This window comes from Herpailurus yagouaroundi, unplaced genomic scaffold, assembly GCF_014898765.1.
Source record: "Herpailurus yagouaroundi ecotype Mexico unplaced genomic scaffold, PumYag 139, whole genome shotgun sequence".
NCBI classification, from domain to species: Eukaryota; Metazoa; Chordata; class Mammalia; order Carnivora; family Felidae; genus Herpailurus; species Herpailurus yagouaroundi.
In genome coordinates, this window is record NW_024412394.1 from 44,252,956 (window position 1) to 44,265,221 (window position 12,266).

General features: G+C 42.0%; 1 protein-coding gene across 2 annotated transcripts in view; it reads left to right on the plus strand.

Annotated features, from left to right (window-relative positions):
* Positions 1-1,769: 1,769 nt before the first annotated feature.
* The window catches only part of MRAP2 (melanocortin 2 receptor accessory protein 2), a 55,141-nt gene continuing 44,644 nt past the window's right edge, over positions 1,770-12,266 (plus strand). The window contains exon 1 of one of the 2 annotated variants that reach the window (XM_040474079.1): positions 1,770-1,942. The gene's annotated coding sequence lies outside the window, so the exon portion shown is untranslated. The remainder of the gene's footprint in view (positions 1,943-12,266) is intronic. The other variant, XM_040474078.1, reaches the window with a different exon arrangement.

A 12,266-nucleotide genomic window follows, 5' to 3' on the forward strand; every position in this document is an offset into this window, starting at 1 on the left:
CTCAAAATAAATAAACTTTACATATATCTGTATCATCTATATCTATGGGGGGGGGTGGCTATGGAGGAATAAGAGGAGACTATTTTAGAGCCAAACTCCAGGTAGGAAGATGTTGCTGGCACTGGGGGAGAGGAGAAGGGAATGGGTGTAGCCGTGGGAGGGCAGAAATACTTAGCAGAGAAACAGGAGTTCGACCATCCTACTGACGGTGCTGTTCCCACCAGATGTGGCAGTTCTAGCCTCTGAAACTGATGTTCAGTGGCCTCTGCCACATAGTGCAATGTGCCCCTGTTCTCTGCCTCAGGAGCCATTGGCACTCTGCCCCAAAGCGGCCATCAGATTCTGATTCTGAGGCGGAGACTGGTTTGCCCCTTTGCCTCTCAGCGCCCCCAATTTTGCGGCTCTGCTTTCTGATGTCGTGCTGTGCAGGCTCCACTGCATGGGTGACAGATTGCGTCTACATAAACAGGAGCAGGAGCGATGCACAGAGTTAGGGAAGGACTCGAGAATCTCATCACAGATGGTCAGATTAGGTCATTGAGAATTACACTGCCCGAGGATGAGGGTGAGGATTATACACACACACACAGCTGTAAAGATGTTTGCAAGATGTTTCATATGACACGTAATAATGGAACTAGCTTTTTCAAAAAAGTCAGTGACACGGGGAATCTTTTTCTGACACTGAGAGATGAAGTTAATCACACTGCCGCCAGCCTGCCTGCCTGCCTGCCTGCGTGCTGCTAATGTTGCATTTTCCCCACTGCCCTGTGGTTCTGGTTAAACCATGGTTCTGGGGCACCAGGCTTCCTGAGTTTGAAGGGAAGCTCCTCCATTTACCATAATCTGTGACCTCAGGCAATTCATTTAACCTCCCTAAACTACACTTTCCTCATTTGTAAAATGGTAATAATACTGCCTGATAGGGCGCCTATGCATAGTAAAGGAAATGCCTCCCACAATAAAGAACATCTCAGTGAGAGGAACGCAGCAAGGGCTTTCTCCCAGATGCCAGCAGGATTTGCTCTCTTATCTCAGTTCTTTTTTTTTTTTCAATATTTTAAAAATATAATTTATTGTCAAAATTGGCTAACATACAGTGTGTACAGTGTGCTCTTGGTTTTTGGGGTAGATTCCCGTGGTCCATCTCTTACATACTCAAGAGCCACCTTCACTTGGGGCCACCTCCGACCACAGCCATCAACATTCTTTATCCGCTCCCTGAGTTATTCTTTCTCGGTAGCATTTATTGCCATGGCGCATACTGCATATTTTATTTATGTTTATTGAGTGTCTCTTTACTAGAAGACAAGCTCCAGGAGATAGTATCCACAGCACCCAGATCAGCGTCTGGCATGGAATAGGAATCCAGTAAAGATTTACGGGAAGGGAGGAGACAGCCACTTCTGCTAACTTGAAACTACTCTTTCTTGGTCCAGTCCTATCCTTTTGAGGCCCTGTTTGGGGGACATTTAGACTGTCCGTTGGCACCGGTACCTGGAAGCAAGAGAAGAAACTGAAATTGAGGTAATTCTAGCAGCTCGTGCTAGAGGAGCCCGGCCTTACTGAACTTGAATCCAACGCTGAGGATTTCTCACAAATCTCATTCATGCTGCCCTCTCCTTGCTCAGCTCATTAGTCAAAATCGGCCTGAGGGACCCACTGCAGAGCTGGGGAGGGTAAAGCGTTCTCGGATCCCTTTTCCCTTTCTTGGCGGAAAGCGCTTATCCAGACAGCGAGGGGCAGGGTTCGGCAAAGCTCGCCTCCTCTGGGCCTCGGCATCCCCGGGCCAGCTCGCCTGCAGGTCGGGAGCGCGCGTCCCCGCCGCACCGCGGCGCCAGGAGCGACTCGCCAAGCCCGGGGCCGCGGGAGGAGGTGGAGGCGGTGGCGAAGCTCACGCACCTCGGGGGAGCGGCGCCCGCGGGCCGGGGAGCGCCATCCGGTAACCGCGGGCGGGACGGGGCGCCCGGGACCACGCAGAGCCGAGGCACTGGGTGCGGGAGGCTCGAGAGAAGGCAGGCAGTCGGGCTCCGTTGGGTTTGGGGGTGGACTGTAGTTGGGGGATGTTTGGGAGGATGGGAATGGGAAGGGGAAAATTGAGGCTTTGGAGGTGCGCAGGAGAAGAGTGAGACCCCGTGGAGAGCACCCAAGTTTATAACCTTCCTCGCAGCCCGCTGATGGGAGCGTCCCGCCGGAGGCCGTCCGAAAAGGCCGGGAGCGGTGGCGCTCGGGGCTTGGGCTTCGGCTTGGGTGGGTTTCCTCCGCTCCACTGGGAAGGCCGTGGAACACCTTCCCCCGGCCGTGAGAAAACTTTCCACGCCCTGGTCTGCCTGCCACCTTTGTGCCCTACAGCTGAGAGCCCTTCTGGGCGCGGGGACCCTACGCATCCAGGGGAAGTGCGCTGTCCGCTGGCCCGGGGTGCACGCCCCCTGCGGTGGGCAGGGTTCTCGGAATCAACCCTGGCTTGACAGTTAATTCATTTCGTTTGCGCTAGGGAGCCTGCCCGCAGGTCATTTTACTGATTAGAGGGAAATGCCGGTTTCGTTTTTCTTCCTTTTCCATCCTTGCCGCATAATTAATTGAGGAAGACAAAAGATCGCCTCGTTAGAAAGTTGTTTTGAGGCTTTGTGGTTTCCTAAGCAGTTTAGAAGACTCGAGGAATCCCAGCAATTACTCTGGATTTAATCTCATGACATAAGGAAACATTTAATGGTGTCCTGAAAGCAAAGGGAGGTTGGGAGAAATTGCCAATGCTATTCCAGGGAAGAGAGGGGAACTTCCATCTATAAATCCTTATGAAAACCCCAAAGGTAAGTGATAGTATTTCCAGTTTGCACGTGAAAAATACTTAGGTTGAGATACAAGTTTTCCAACGGAATCCTCCAGTTAATAGTGGGAGTAGAGGCCTGGAAACTAGGACTGTGAGGCTAGTGTCCCTTAGGTACATCACAAGGGGTTCCTTACTAAGAACACAGGTAGGAAAGTGGCCTGGGCCTGCCACCGGTAAGGTCCAGGATGGGAGAGGCCACCATGAATTGGAGTGTCCACATCAAGGGGTTATGCCCTGATCATCCAATGTTTATGGAACATGACAGGATACCAGGAGGTGCAGGAGAAGGCAGAGTTGTTCCCAGTTTGTTTCTTTCTGGGAGCAAAGAAATAAGACCCCTTTAAGAGGTCTTGAAACCCAAGACTGGGCTGGATTGCTCAAGGCCAAAAAACAGGCATCCTAGAGCGGTGAAAGCATTCACCATCGCCCTAAAGCAGGCTTGAGAGAGGAGAACCCCAACCAGACTTTTCAAAAGAGAGAAACATTGAATCCTGGCAGTGTTCAGAACAAATTTTTAAAGGAGAAAGCTAAAGACCACCCAGGAAAGGATTTCCAAAGACAATTTATGTCAAACGATTTCTCTTTTCTAGAGACTTACCCGTTTGTAGATTGGGGCATGCCATACCCCGTTGTTTTTCAAATGTGGGTTATAACTCATATAGGGTAATGATATGAATGTAGTGAGTTGCACCAGCATTTTAAAAAAAGTTTATTTTATTTATTTTGAGAGAGAGTAAAAGAGACTGGGGGGGGGAGAGAGAGAGAGAGAGAGAGAGAGAGAGAGAGAGAGAGAGAGAGAGATTGAGAGAATCCTAAGCAGGCTCTGCACTGTCAGCATGGAGCCTGATGCAGAGTCAGTCCCGTGAAATGTGAGATCATGACTTGAGCCAAAATCAAGAGTTGGATGCTTAACCAGCTGAGCCGCCCAGGTGCTCCATCATCAGCATTTTTTTTTTTTTTAACGTGAAAGTAAATAGCAGGGGAGAGAAAACATCAAGTGCATTGTATGTGCAAGGGAGAGTATTGTTTTATCAAATGTGTGTGTATATTGTTCTGTGTTGTCCATCCTGCTGCCTCTGTAGGGGTGTCCATACCTATCCCTGGATGTCCCTCTTCATCCTTCTAGGCTACCCCCACTCTGCTCATGGTGGGGTTTCACTTTGCAAATTGTATCATCTGCACATTCTGGAAAATGTAGCCTTCCTCTTCCCCATTTCTCTAGGCCTGATATTTTGCCAATCAGAATTCCTCTATAAATTCCTTATTTTTAACCTTTTATTTATTTTTTTAGAGTTTTTATTTAAATTCCAGATAGTTAACATACAGTGTAATACTAGTTTCAGGTGTAAAGTATAATGATTCCACACTTCCTTACAACACCCCGTGCTCATCACAAGTGCCCTCCTTAATCCCCATCACCTATTTCACCTATTCCCCCCACCTGCCTCCCCTCTGGTAACCATCAGTTCTCTATAGTTAAGAGTTTGTTTCTTGATTTGCCTCTCTCTCTCTCTTTTCCCCCCTTTGCTCATTTGTTTTGTTTCTCAAATTCTACACATGAGTGAAATTATATGGTATTTGTCTTTCCCTGATTGACTTATTTTGCTTGGCACAATACTCTCTAGCTCTATCCATGTCATTGCAAATGGCAAGATTTCATTCTTCTTTTATGGCTGAGTAATATTCCATTGCTGATATATACCACATCTTCTTTATCCATTCATCCATTCATCAGTCGATGGACACTTGGGCTCTATAATTTGGCTATTGTATATAATGCTGCTATAAACATTAGGGTGCATGTATCCCTTTGAGTTAATGTTTTTGTGTTCATTGGGCAAACACCTAGTAGTGAAATTACTAGATTGTAGGGTAGTTCTATTTTTAACTTTTTGAGGAAACTCCATACTGTTTTCCAGAATGGCTGCACCAGTTTGCATACCCACCAATAGTACAAGAGGGCTCCCCTATCCCCACATCCTGGCAAAGCCTGTTTTGTTTTTTTTTTTTTTTGTGTTGTTGATTTTAGCCATTCTGATAGGTGTGGGGTGATATCTCATTGAAGTTTTGATTTGCATTTCCCTGGTGATCAGTGATGTTGAGCATCTTTTCATGTGTCTGTTGGCCATCTGTGTCTTCTTTGGAAAAATGTCTATTCATGTCGTCTGCCCATTTTTAAATTGTATTATTTGTTTTTTGGGTGTTGAGTTTTATAAGTTCTTCATAAACTTTGGATACTAATTCTTTATTGGATATGTCATTTGCAAACATCTTCTCCCATTCTGTAGGTTGCCTTTTACTTTTGTTGATTGTTTCTTTTGCTGTGCAGAAGCTTTTTATTTTGACATAGCTCAATAGTTTATTTTTGCTTTTGTTTACCTTCCCTCAGGAGACTTATCTAGAAAAAGTTGCTACAGGGGCGCCTGGGTGGCGCAGTCGGTTAAGCGTCCGACTTCAGCCAGGTCACGATCTCGCGGTCTGGGAGTTTGAGCCCAGCATCAGGCTCTGGGCTGATGGCTCAGAGACTGGAGCCTGTTTCCGATTCTGTGTCTCCCTCTCTCTCTGCCCCTCCTCCCCCGTTCATGCTCTGTCTCTCTCTGTCCCCAAAATAAATAAACGTTGAAAAAAAAATTAAAAAAAAAAAAAGAAAAAGTTGCTACAGCTGATGTCAGAGAAATGACTGCCTGTTATTTCTTCAATGATTTTTATGGTTTCAGGTCTCACATTTAGTCTTTCATCCAGTTTGAGTTTATTTTTGTATATGGTGAAGGAGAATGGTCCAGTTTCATTCTTTTGCATGTGGCTGTCCAGTTTTCCCAACACCATTTGTTGAAAAGACTGTCTTTTTTCCATTGGATATTCTTCTCTGCTTTGTTGAAGATTAATTGATCATGTAATTGTGGGTTCATTTCTGGGTTTTCTGTTCTATTGATCTGTGTGTCTATTTTTGTGTCAGTATCACCTGTTTTGATTACTACAGCTTTGTAATATAATTTGAAGTATAGAACTATGATGCCTCCAGCTTTGTATTTCTTTTTCAGGATTGCTTTGGCTATTCGAGGTCTTTTGTGGTTCCATATAATTTTAGGATTTTTATTCTAGTTCTGTGAAAAATGCTGTTGGTATTTTGATAGGGATTGCATTAAATGTATAGATTATTTGGGGTAGTATAAGCATTTTAATAATATTGGTTCTTCCAATCCATGAGCATGGAATGTCTTTTCACTTATTTCGTCATCTTCAATTTATTTCATCAGTGTTTTATAATTTTCAGAGTATGGTCTTTCACCTCTTTGGTTAGGTTTATTCCTAGGTATCTTATTGGTTTTCGTGCAGTTTGTAAGTGGGATGGTTTTCTTAATTTCTTTCTCTGCTACTTAATTATTAGTGTATAAAAATGCAACAGATTTCTGTACATTGATTTTGTATCCTGCAACTTTATTAAATTCATTAATCAGTTCTAGCAGTTTTTGGTGGAGTCTTTCAGGTTTTCTTTATATAGTATCATGTCATCTGCAAATAGTGAAAATTTTACTTCTTCCATGCCGATTTAGATGACTTTTATTTATTTTTGTTGTCTGTTGTGGTTAGGACTTCCAGTACTATATTGAACAAAAGTGGAGAAAATGGACATCCTTGTCTTGTTCCTGATCATAGAAGAAAAGTTCTCACTTTTCCTCCATTTAAGATGATATTAGCTATATATGGCCTTTACTATGTTGAAGTATGCTCCCTCTAAATCTACTGTGTTGAGAGTTTTTATCACGAATGGATGTTGTTCTTTGTCAAGTGCTTTTCTGCATCTATTGAAATAACCATAGGGTTCTTATCCTTTCTTATATTAATGTGATGTATCTCATTGATTGATTTGCAAATATGAACCACACTTGCAACCCAGGAATAAATCCAAGTTGATTATGGTGGATTATTTTTTTAATGTACTGTTGGATTTGGTTTGCTACTATTTTGTTGGGGATTTTTGCATTTGTGTTCATCAGAAATATTGATTGGCCTATAGTTCTCTTTGTGCTTTTTTTCTCAGGTTTTGGCATCAGGGTAATGTTGACTTCATAAAATGATTTTTGAGGTTTTCCTTCCTTTTCTATTTTATGGAATAGTTTGAGAAGAATAAGTATTTATTTATTTATTTATGTAAACTTGTTTTACTTTTTATTTTTTTTAAATTTACATCCAAATTAGTTAGCATATAGTACAAAAATGATTTCAGGAGTAGATTCCTTAGTGCCCCTTACCCATTTAGCCCATCCCCCCTCCCACAATCCCTCCCATAACCCTCAGTTTGTTCTCCATATTTATGAGTCTCTTCTGTTTTGTCCCCCTCCCTGTTTTTATATTGTTTTTGTTTCCCTTCCCTTATGTTCATCTGTTTTGTCTCTTAAAGTCCTCATGTCAGTGAAGTCATATGTTATTTGTCTTTCTCTGACTAATTTCACTTAGCATAATACCCTCCAGTTCCATCCACGTAGTTGCACATGGCAAGATTTCATTCTTTTTGACTGCTGAGTAATACTGTATTGTATATATATACCACATCTTCTTTATCCATTCATCTGTTGTTGGACATTCAGGCTCTTTCCATACTTTGGCTATTGTTGATAGTGCTGCTATAAACATGGTGGTGCATGTGTCCCTTTGAAACAGCACACCTGTATCCCTCGGATAAATACCTAGTAGTGCAATTGCCAGGTTGTAGGGTAGTTTTATTTTTAGTTTTTTGAGGAACCTCCATACTGTTTTCCAGAGTGGCTGCACCAGCTTGCATTCCCAGAGAATAATAAGTATTAACTCTTCTTTAAATGTTGGATAGAATTCACCTGTAAAGCCATCTGGTCCTGGACTGTTGTTTTGGGAGTTTTTTGATTACTGATTTGATTTCTTTGCTAGGTATCAGTCTGTTCAAATTTTCTATTTCTTCCTGTTTCAGTTTTGGTAGTTATATGCTTTTAGGAAATTGTCCATTTCCTCTAGGTTGTCCAATTTGTTGGCATATAGTTTTCATAGTATTCTCCTATAATTGTTTGTATTTCTGTGGTGTTGGATGTTATTTCTTCTCTCTAATTTGTTATTTTATTTATCTGAGTTCTTTTCACTTTTTCTAGGTAAGTCTGGATAGAGGTTTATCAATTTGTTGATTTTTTTCAAAGAACCAGTTTCTGGTTTAATTGATTTGTTCTAATGTTCTATTGTTTTTGTTTTTGTTTTGTCTCTATATCATTTATTTCTGCTCTAATCTTTATTATTTCCTTCCTTCAGCTGGCTTTAGGCTTCATTTGTTGTTCATTTTCTAGCTCCTGTAGGTGTAAGGTTAGGTTTTTACTTGAGATTTTTCTTGCTCATAAGGTAGGCCTGTATTGCTATATACTTCCCTCTTAGGACCACTTTTGCTGAAGCCCAAATATTTTGGACCATTATGTTCATTTTCATTTGTTTCCATATATCTTTTTATGTCTTCTTTTATTTCCTGGTTGACTCATTCATTGTTTAGTAGAATGTTATATAACCTCCATGTCTTTCTGGTCTTTCTAGATTTTTTTCTGTGGTTGACTTCTAGTTTCATAGTGTTGTGGTCAGAGCAGGTACATGATATGACTTGGATCTTCTTGTATTTGTTGAGACTGATTTTGTGGCCCAATATGCTATGTCTTCTGGAGAATATTTATTTTTGACCTTTTAATGTTTTCAGTATGGCAGTGACTTAGCAAGCTGCTTCCTAGTGCCCTAGTGCCCACTTTTGGGCACAATCTCCTTTACTTCTCACAGCTAGGTGGATATTGCTATTTACATTTTACAAATGGGGCTTCCCAAAGCTAGAGACATACAAATAATTTAGTCATTGGTCCCTGTTCCTCATTACAGATGGCCCAAAGAGTGTCCTGCCTTTGCAGAAGCATTTTGCAAAGTCTCATACTGTCCCTAAGGATAAAATAAGGGAATAGAGGATGTACAACAAGGCTCTCTCCCTGTCCCTGCACCTCCTTGGTATTATTTATCAGGAGAAAGACATAGAGGAGACATTTATCAGAGATGTGGCAAGTACAAATCTGGCAGGATACTCCATGAGACACATTTTATATCTGGACAAGAGATAATAATACTAGAAGGCTGAAGGCCTAGTCTTGCATTTAGGTTCACAGTCAATTTAAAAAGTAAAAGATGGAGTGACCCCAGTGAGAAGCAATTCATAATTCACGTAAATGAAAAAAAAACCCAAGGATTTCAGTGGCTCACCAAGCCCTGAAAGGACCATAATGTGAAGTAGCTACTCAGTCGCAAACTTGGGTTGCAATGACAATGACAGGTCTTTTTTTTTTTTTTTTAAACAGACATTTGTGTGGAGCTTATTATGTGACAGGCATAATTATGAGTGTTTCACAATTTTATCTCAATCCCTGTAACAACTTCATGAAGTAGGGAATATAATTATCACCATTCTCCGGTAACAGATGAGAAGGCTGAAGCACAGAAAGATTAAATAATTTGTTTAAGATTACATAGCCAGTAAACAGTAGAGCTGGGATTAGAACCTGGGCCCTTAACTACTACCATCTACCTCAAACCTGTGATGACTGGATCATGGGAGCCTAGGCTCCCTCCACACAGCATCCCCTTCTGGTGGCCCCTTAATGGAGGACAGAAACTAACTTTGCAGCATCCAGAGCAAAGTGACCTAGATGATGAGGATCTGAAGACTAGGCCATGTGAGGAACAATAAGTATGTAGCCTGGCAGAGAGGAGCCTTGGCCAGTTATGAGACCAGTCCTCAGATATCTGGAGAAGAGGAAGTAGGTTTGTTCCCAGTACCAGATCAAGCCAATTTTAGGTGTTTTTTTGTCAGTATTTTTTCTTTGTTCCCCCCCCCCCCCCCCCCAGTGAGAGAGTATTGACTTCTATGTCTCTGCCCCTTTCAATGCTCAAATTCCTCAACTTTACTAGATACATAAAAGTAAATAAACTTTAAAAGTAATTGGAAATTATAGTCTATGCATTTGTATGTATAGGTATGTAAGTAGGGTACTGAAGTAAAGTTTTGACTGAGCCACACATTCAAATTATGTGAAATTCCAAAAGACAGTGCTAGACCACCAAGTAGAAATTTTAGTGTATATATTTGAGAACTTTTGCATAACATACCCCACTGGCTGCTTCAAGAATATGAGGATTATGAGGGGGCGCCTGGGTGGCGCAGTCGGTTAAGCGTCCGACTTCAGCCAGGTCACGATCTCGCGGTCCGTGAGTTCGAGCCCCGCGTCAGGCTCTGGGCTGATGGCTCGGAGCCTGGAGCCTGTTTCCGATTCTGTGTCTCCCTCTCTCTCTCTGCCCCTCCCCCGTTCATGCTCTGTCTCTCTCTGTCCCAAAAATAAATAAAAAACGTTGAAAAAAAAATTTAAAAAAGAATATGAGGATTATGAGAGGAGGCTTTATTAAAGAGATTTATTCAGAAAGATCATTTCCTTCATCCCAAATCCAGCAAGGGGGACTTTTGAAGAAACACTAGCTGAACTGTACAGGTGTTTCTTGCATTTGGGGCTCATGTGGTGGCCTGGGCAGTAGGATCACCTGCCTTCACAGAGTTTGTTAGGGCAAAAGATATCATAGACCTTCCTGTGGGACCAAGTGGGACCATGTAGGAAAGAGGGCTGACCTGGAGCCACTCTAAATTCAGCCCAGGAGTGAGGGCACCCCAGCAGCTAGAGTTTCCAGAAATCCAGAGACTAAGGAAGAGTGAGCAGTCAGCTGAAGGAGAGTGAGTATCATTAAAGTACCCATAAACAGAGGGGCCATATAGTCCTGGCCCCTACTTTGATTTTGGCAGGGTGATAAACTGACCAGCAGTTGCACATAAAGTGGAGAATAAGAAAAGAGATCAACATTCCCCCAATCCCTGCAGAGACTAGTGGGCAGCAGGACCTAGCTGGCATAGGGAAGGAGATTTAATGTTATAACCAGGTTGGAGTTTCTTTTATTTCCAGACTGCAAACTTGAATTCCTTTGGGACTTTGAAGTGGTTGCTTGAGCAGAAAGGTCTACCCAAGGATCTACTCAAGTGTTCATCTGAAGACAGGGAGGATGAATCCACTGAATGCATTTTAAGGGGCAACAGAAGAGAAAAATAAAATTGACGTTTGCTCAGGTCCCGCAGCTGCACCAGCTCAGAGTATGGATTATATACGCTTAGGTCGAAACAGTAAAGAGTAACGGTCTATTCGCTTGATGTTACATGTACTCCAGACTTGGAGGTAGGAGCGTTTAGAAAAGGAAAGAAAATATTTACTTGCCCAGAGTGCAGGGGTGTTAGGCTTCAGAAGATTGACTCATGAAATAAAAATACAATGAATAGTTGAAAGAAAATACCCCATAAGATTTTCAGAGTTCTCAAGTGTCCATTAGTCTTTTGTTCATGGTCGAAAGCAACTTTCACGCATGATTACTGTATTTCCCCAAAGTTATGACTTATCTTCAGACACCCCATAACAAATAATGAGGAGAAAAAAATGGTTGCCCTTAGGGAGCCCAGGTTTATGGGACATGTTCAAGGTTTTGCTATCTGGGGGACCAACTTTCAGACAGGATGGTCATGTTATTTTTAGCTTATGTCAGGGTGCAAAGTGATTTTTCTTCTTGACTAGAAAATAAGAACTGCTTAGTCCTATTAGAAAGAGGGGCAAGTATGCGTTTTTGCTTCTCCTTCCTTGCAAACATGATTCTTCAATCCATTATGGTGTTGCGGAGATGTGAAGTAAAAAACCAGAAGTTGAGCATCTTTTTATGAAATACTAAAATTATGGATTTTAGTTAAAGTCTGAGTTGAATTGTTGCTTGTGCCTCTGTTACCAAGATCTATGCGATTTTCACCTGACTGGAGAACATTAGTAAATTTTGTAACCCTTCAAGTGAAAATAATTTATAAGCTTCAAATAATCACTCTCCTCAAAGGTGCCTTTGTTTTCTTCATGTCCTTGGTAACAGCAAAAACAACAATTAAAGGCAGAGGTGGGGCAGGCTGAGGGGGCTGCTTCCTACAGGTCAGCTTTACAGTTGCCTAGTTGATCAAGAAAGAAAAATTAGAGATAAGTGAGGATATGTGGGTGTAAACAGCACCTGTATTTCTACGAATATTTGTGTAGATACCGCCTCCCCCAATATAATTCTCTTGTGTGGAAGAAAAAAGAAAAAAACAAAGCAACAGGTGAATCTGAAGATCGGGATGCTCTATCATGTAAACCGACATATATTCCAACCAGCGCTCCTCTGAAGTCTCCATTAAATTACCTTAGTAGGAGAGGATAGTTAACCCATGTTTCTGGGAGTCTGAAGCATAGGCCAAAGCCACCAGAAGCAAATATGTATTTCTCTTGAACATTCTTTTGATATTTGCAGTTTACTCTATAACATATCTGTACTTATTTAATTTGAA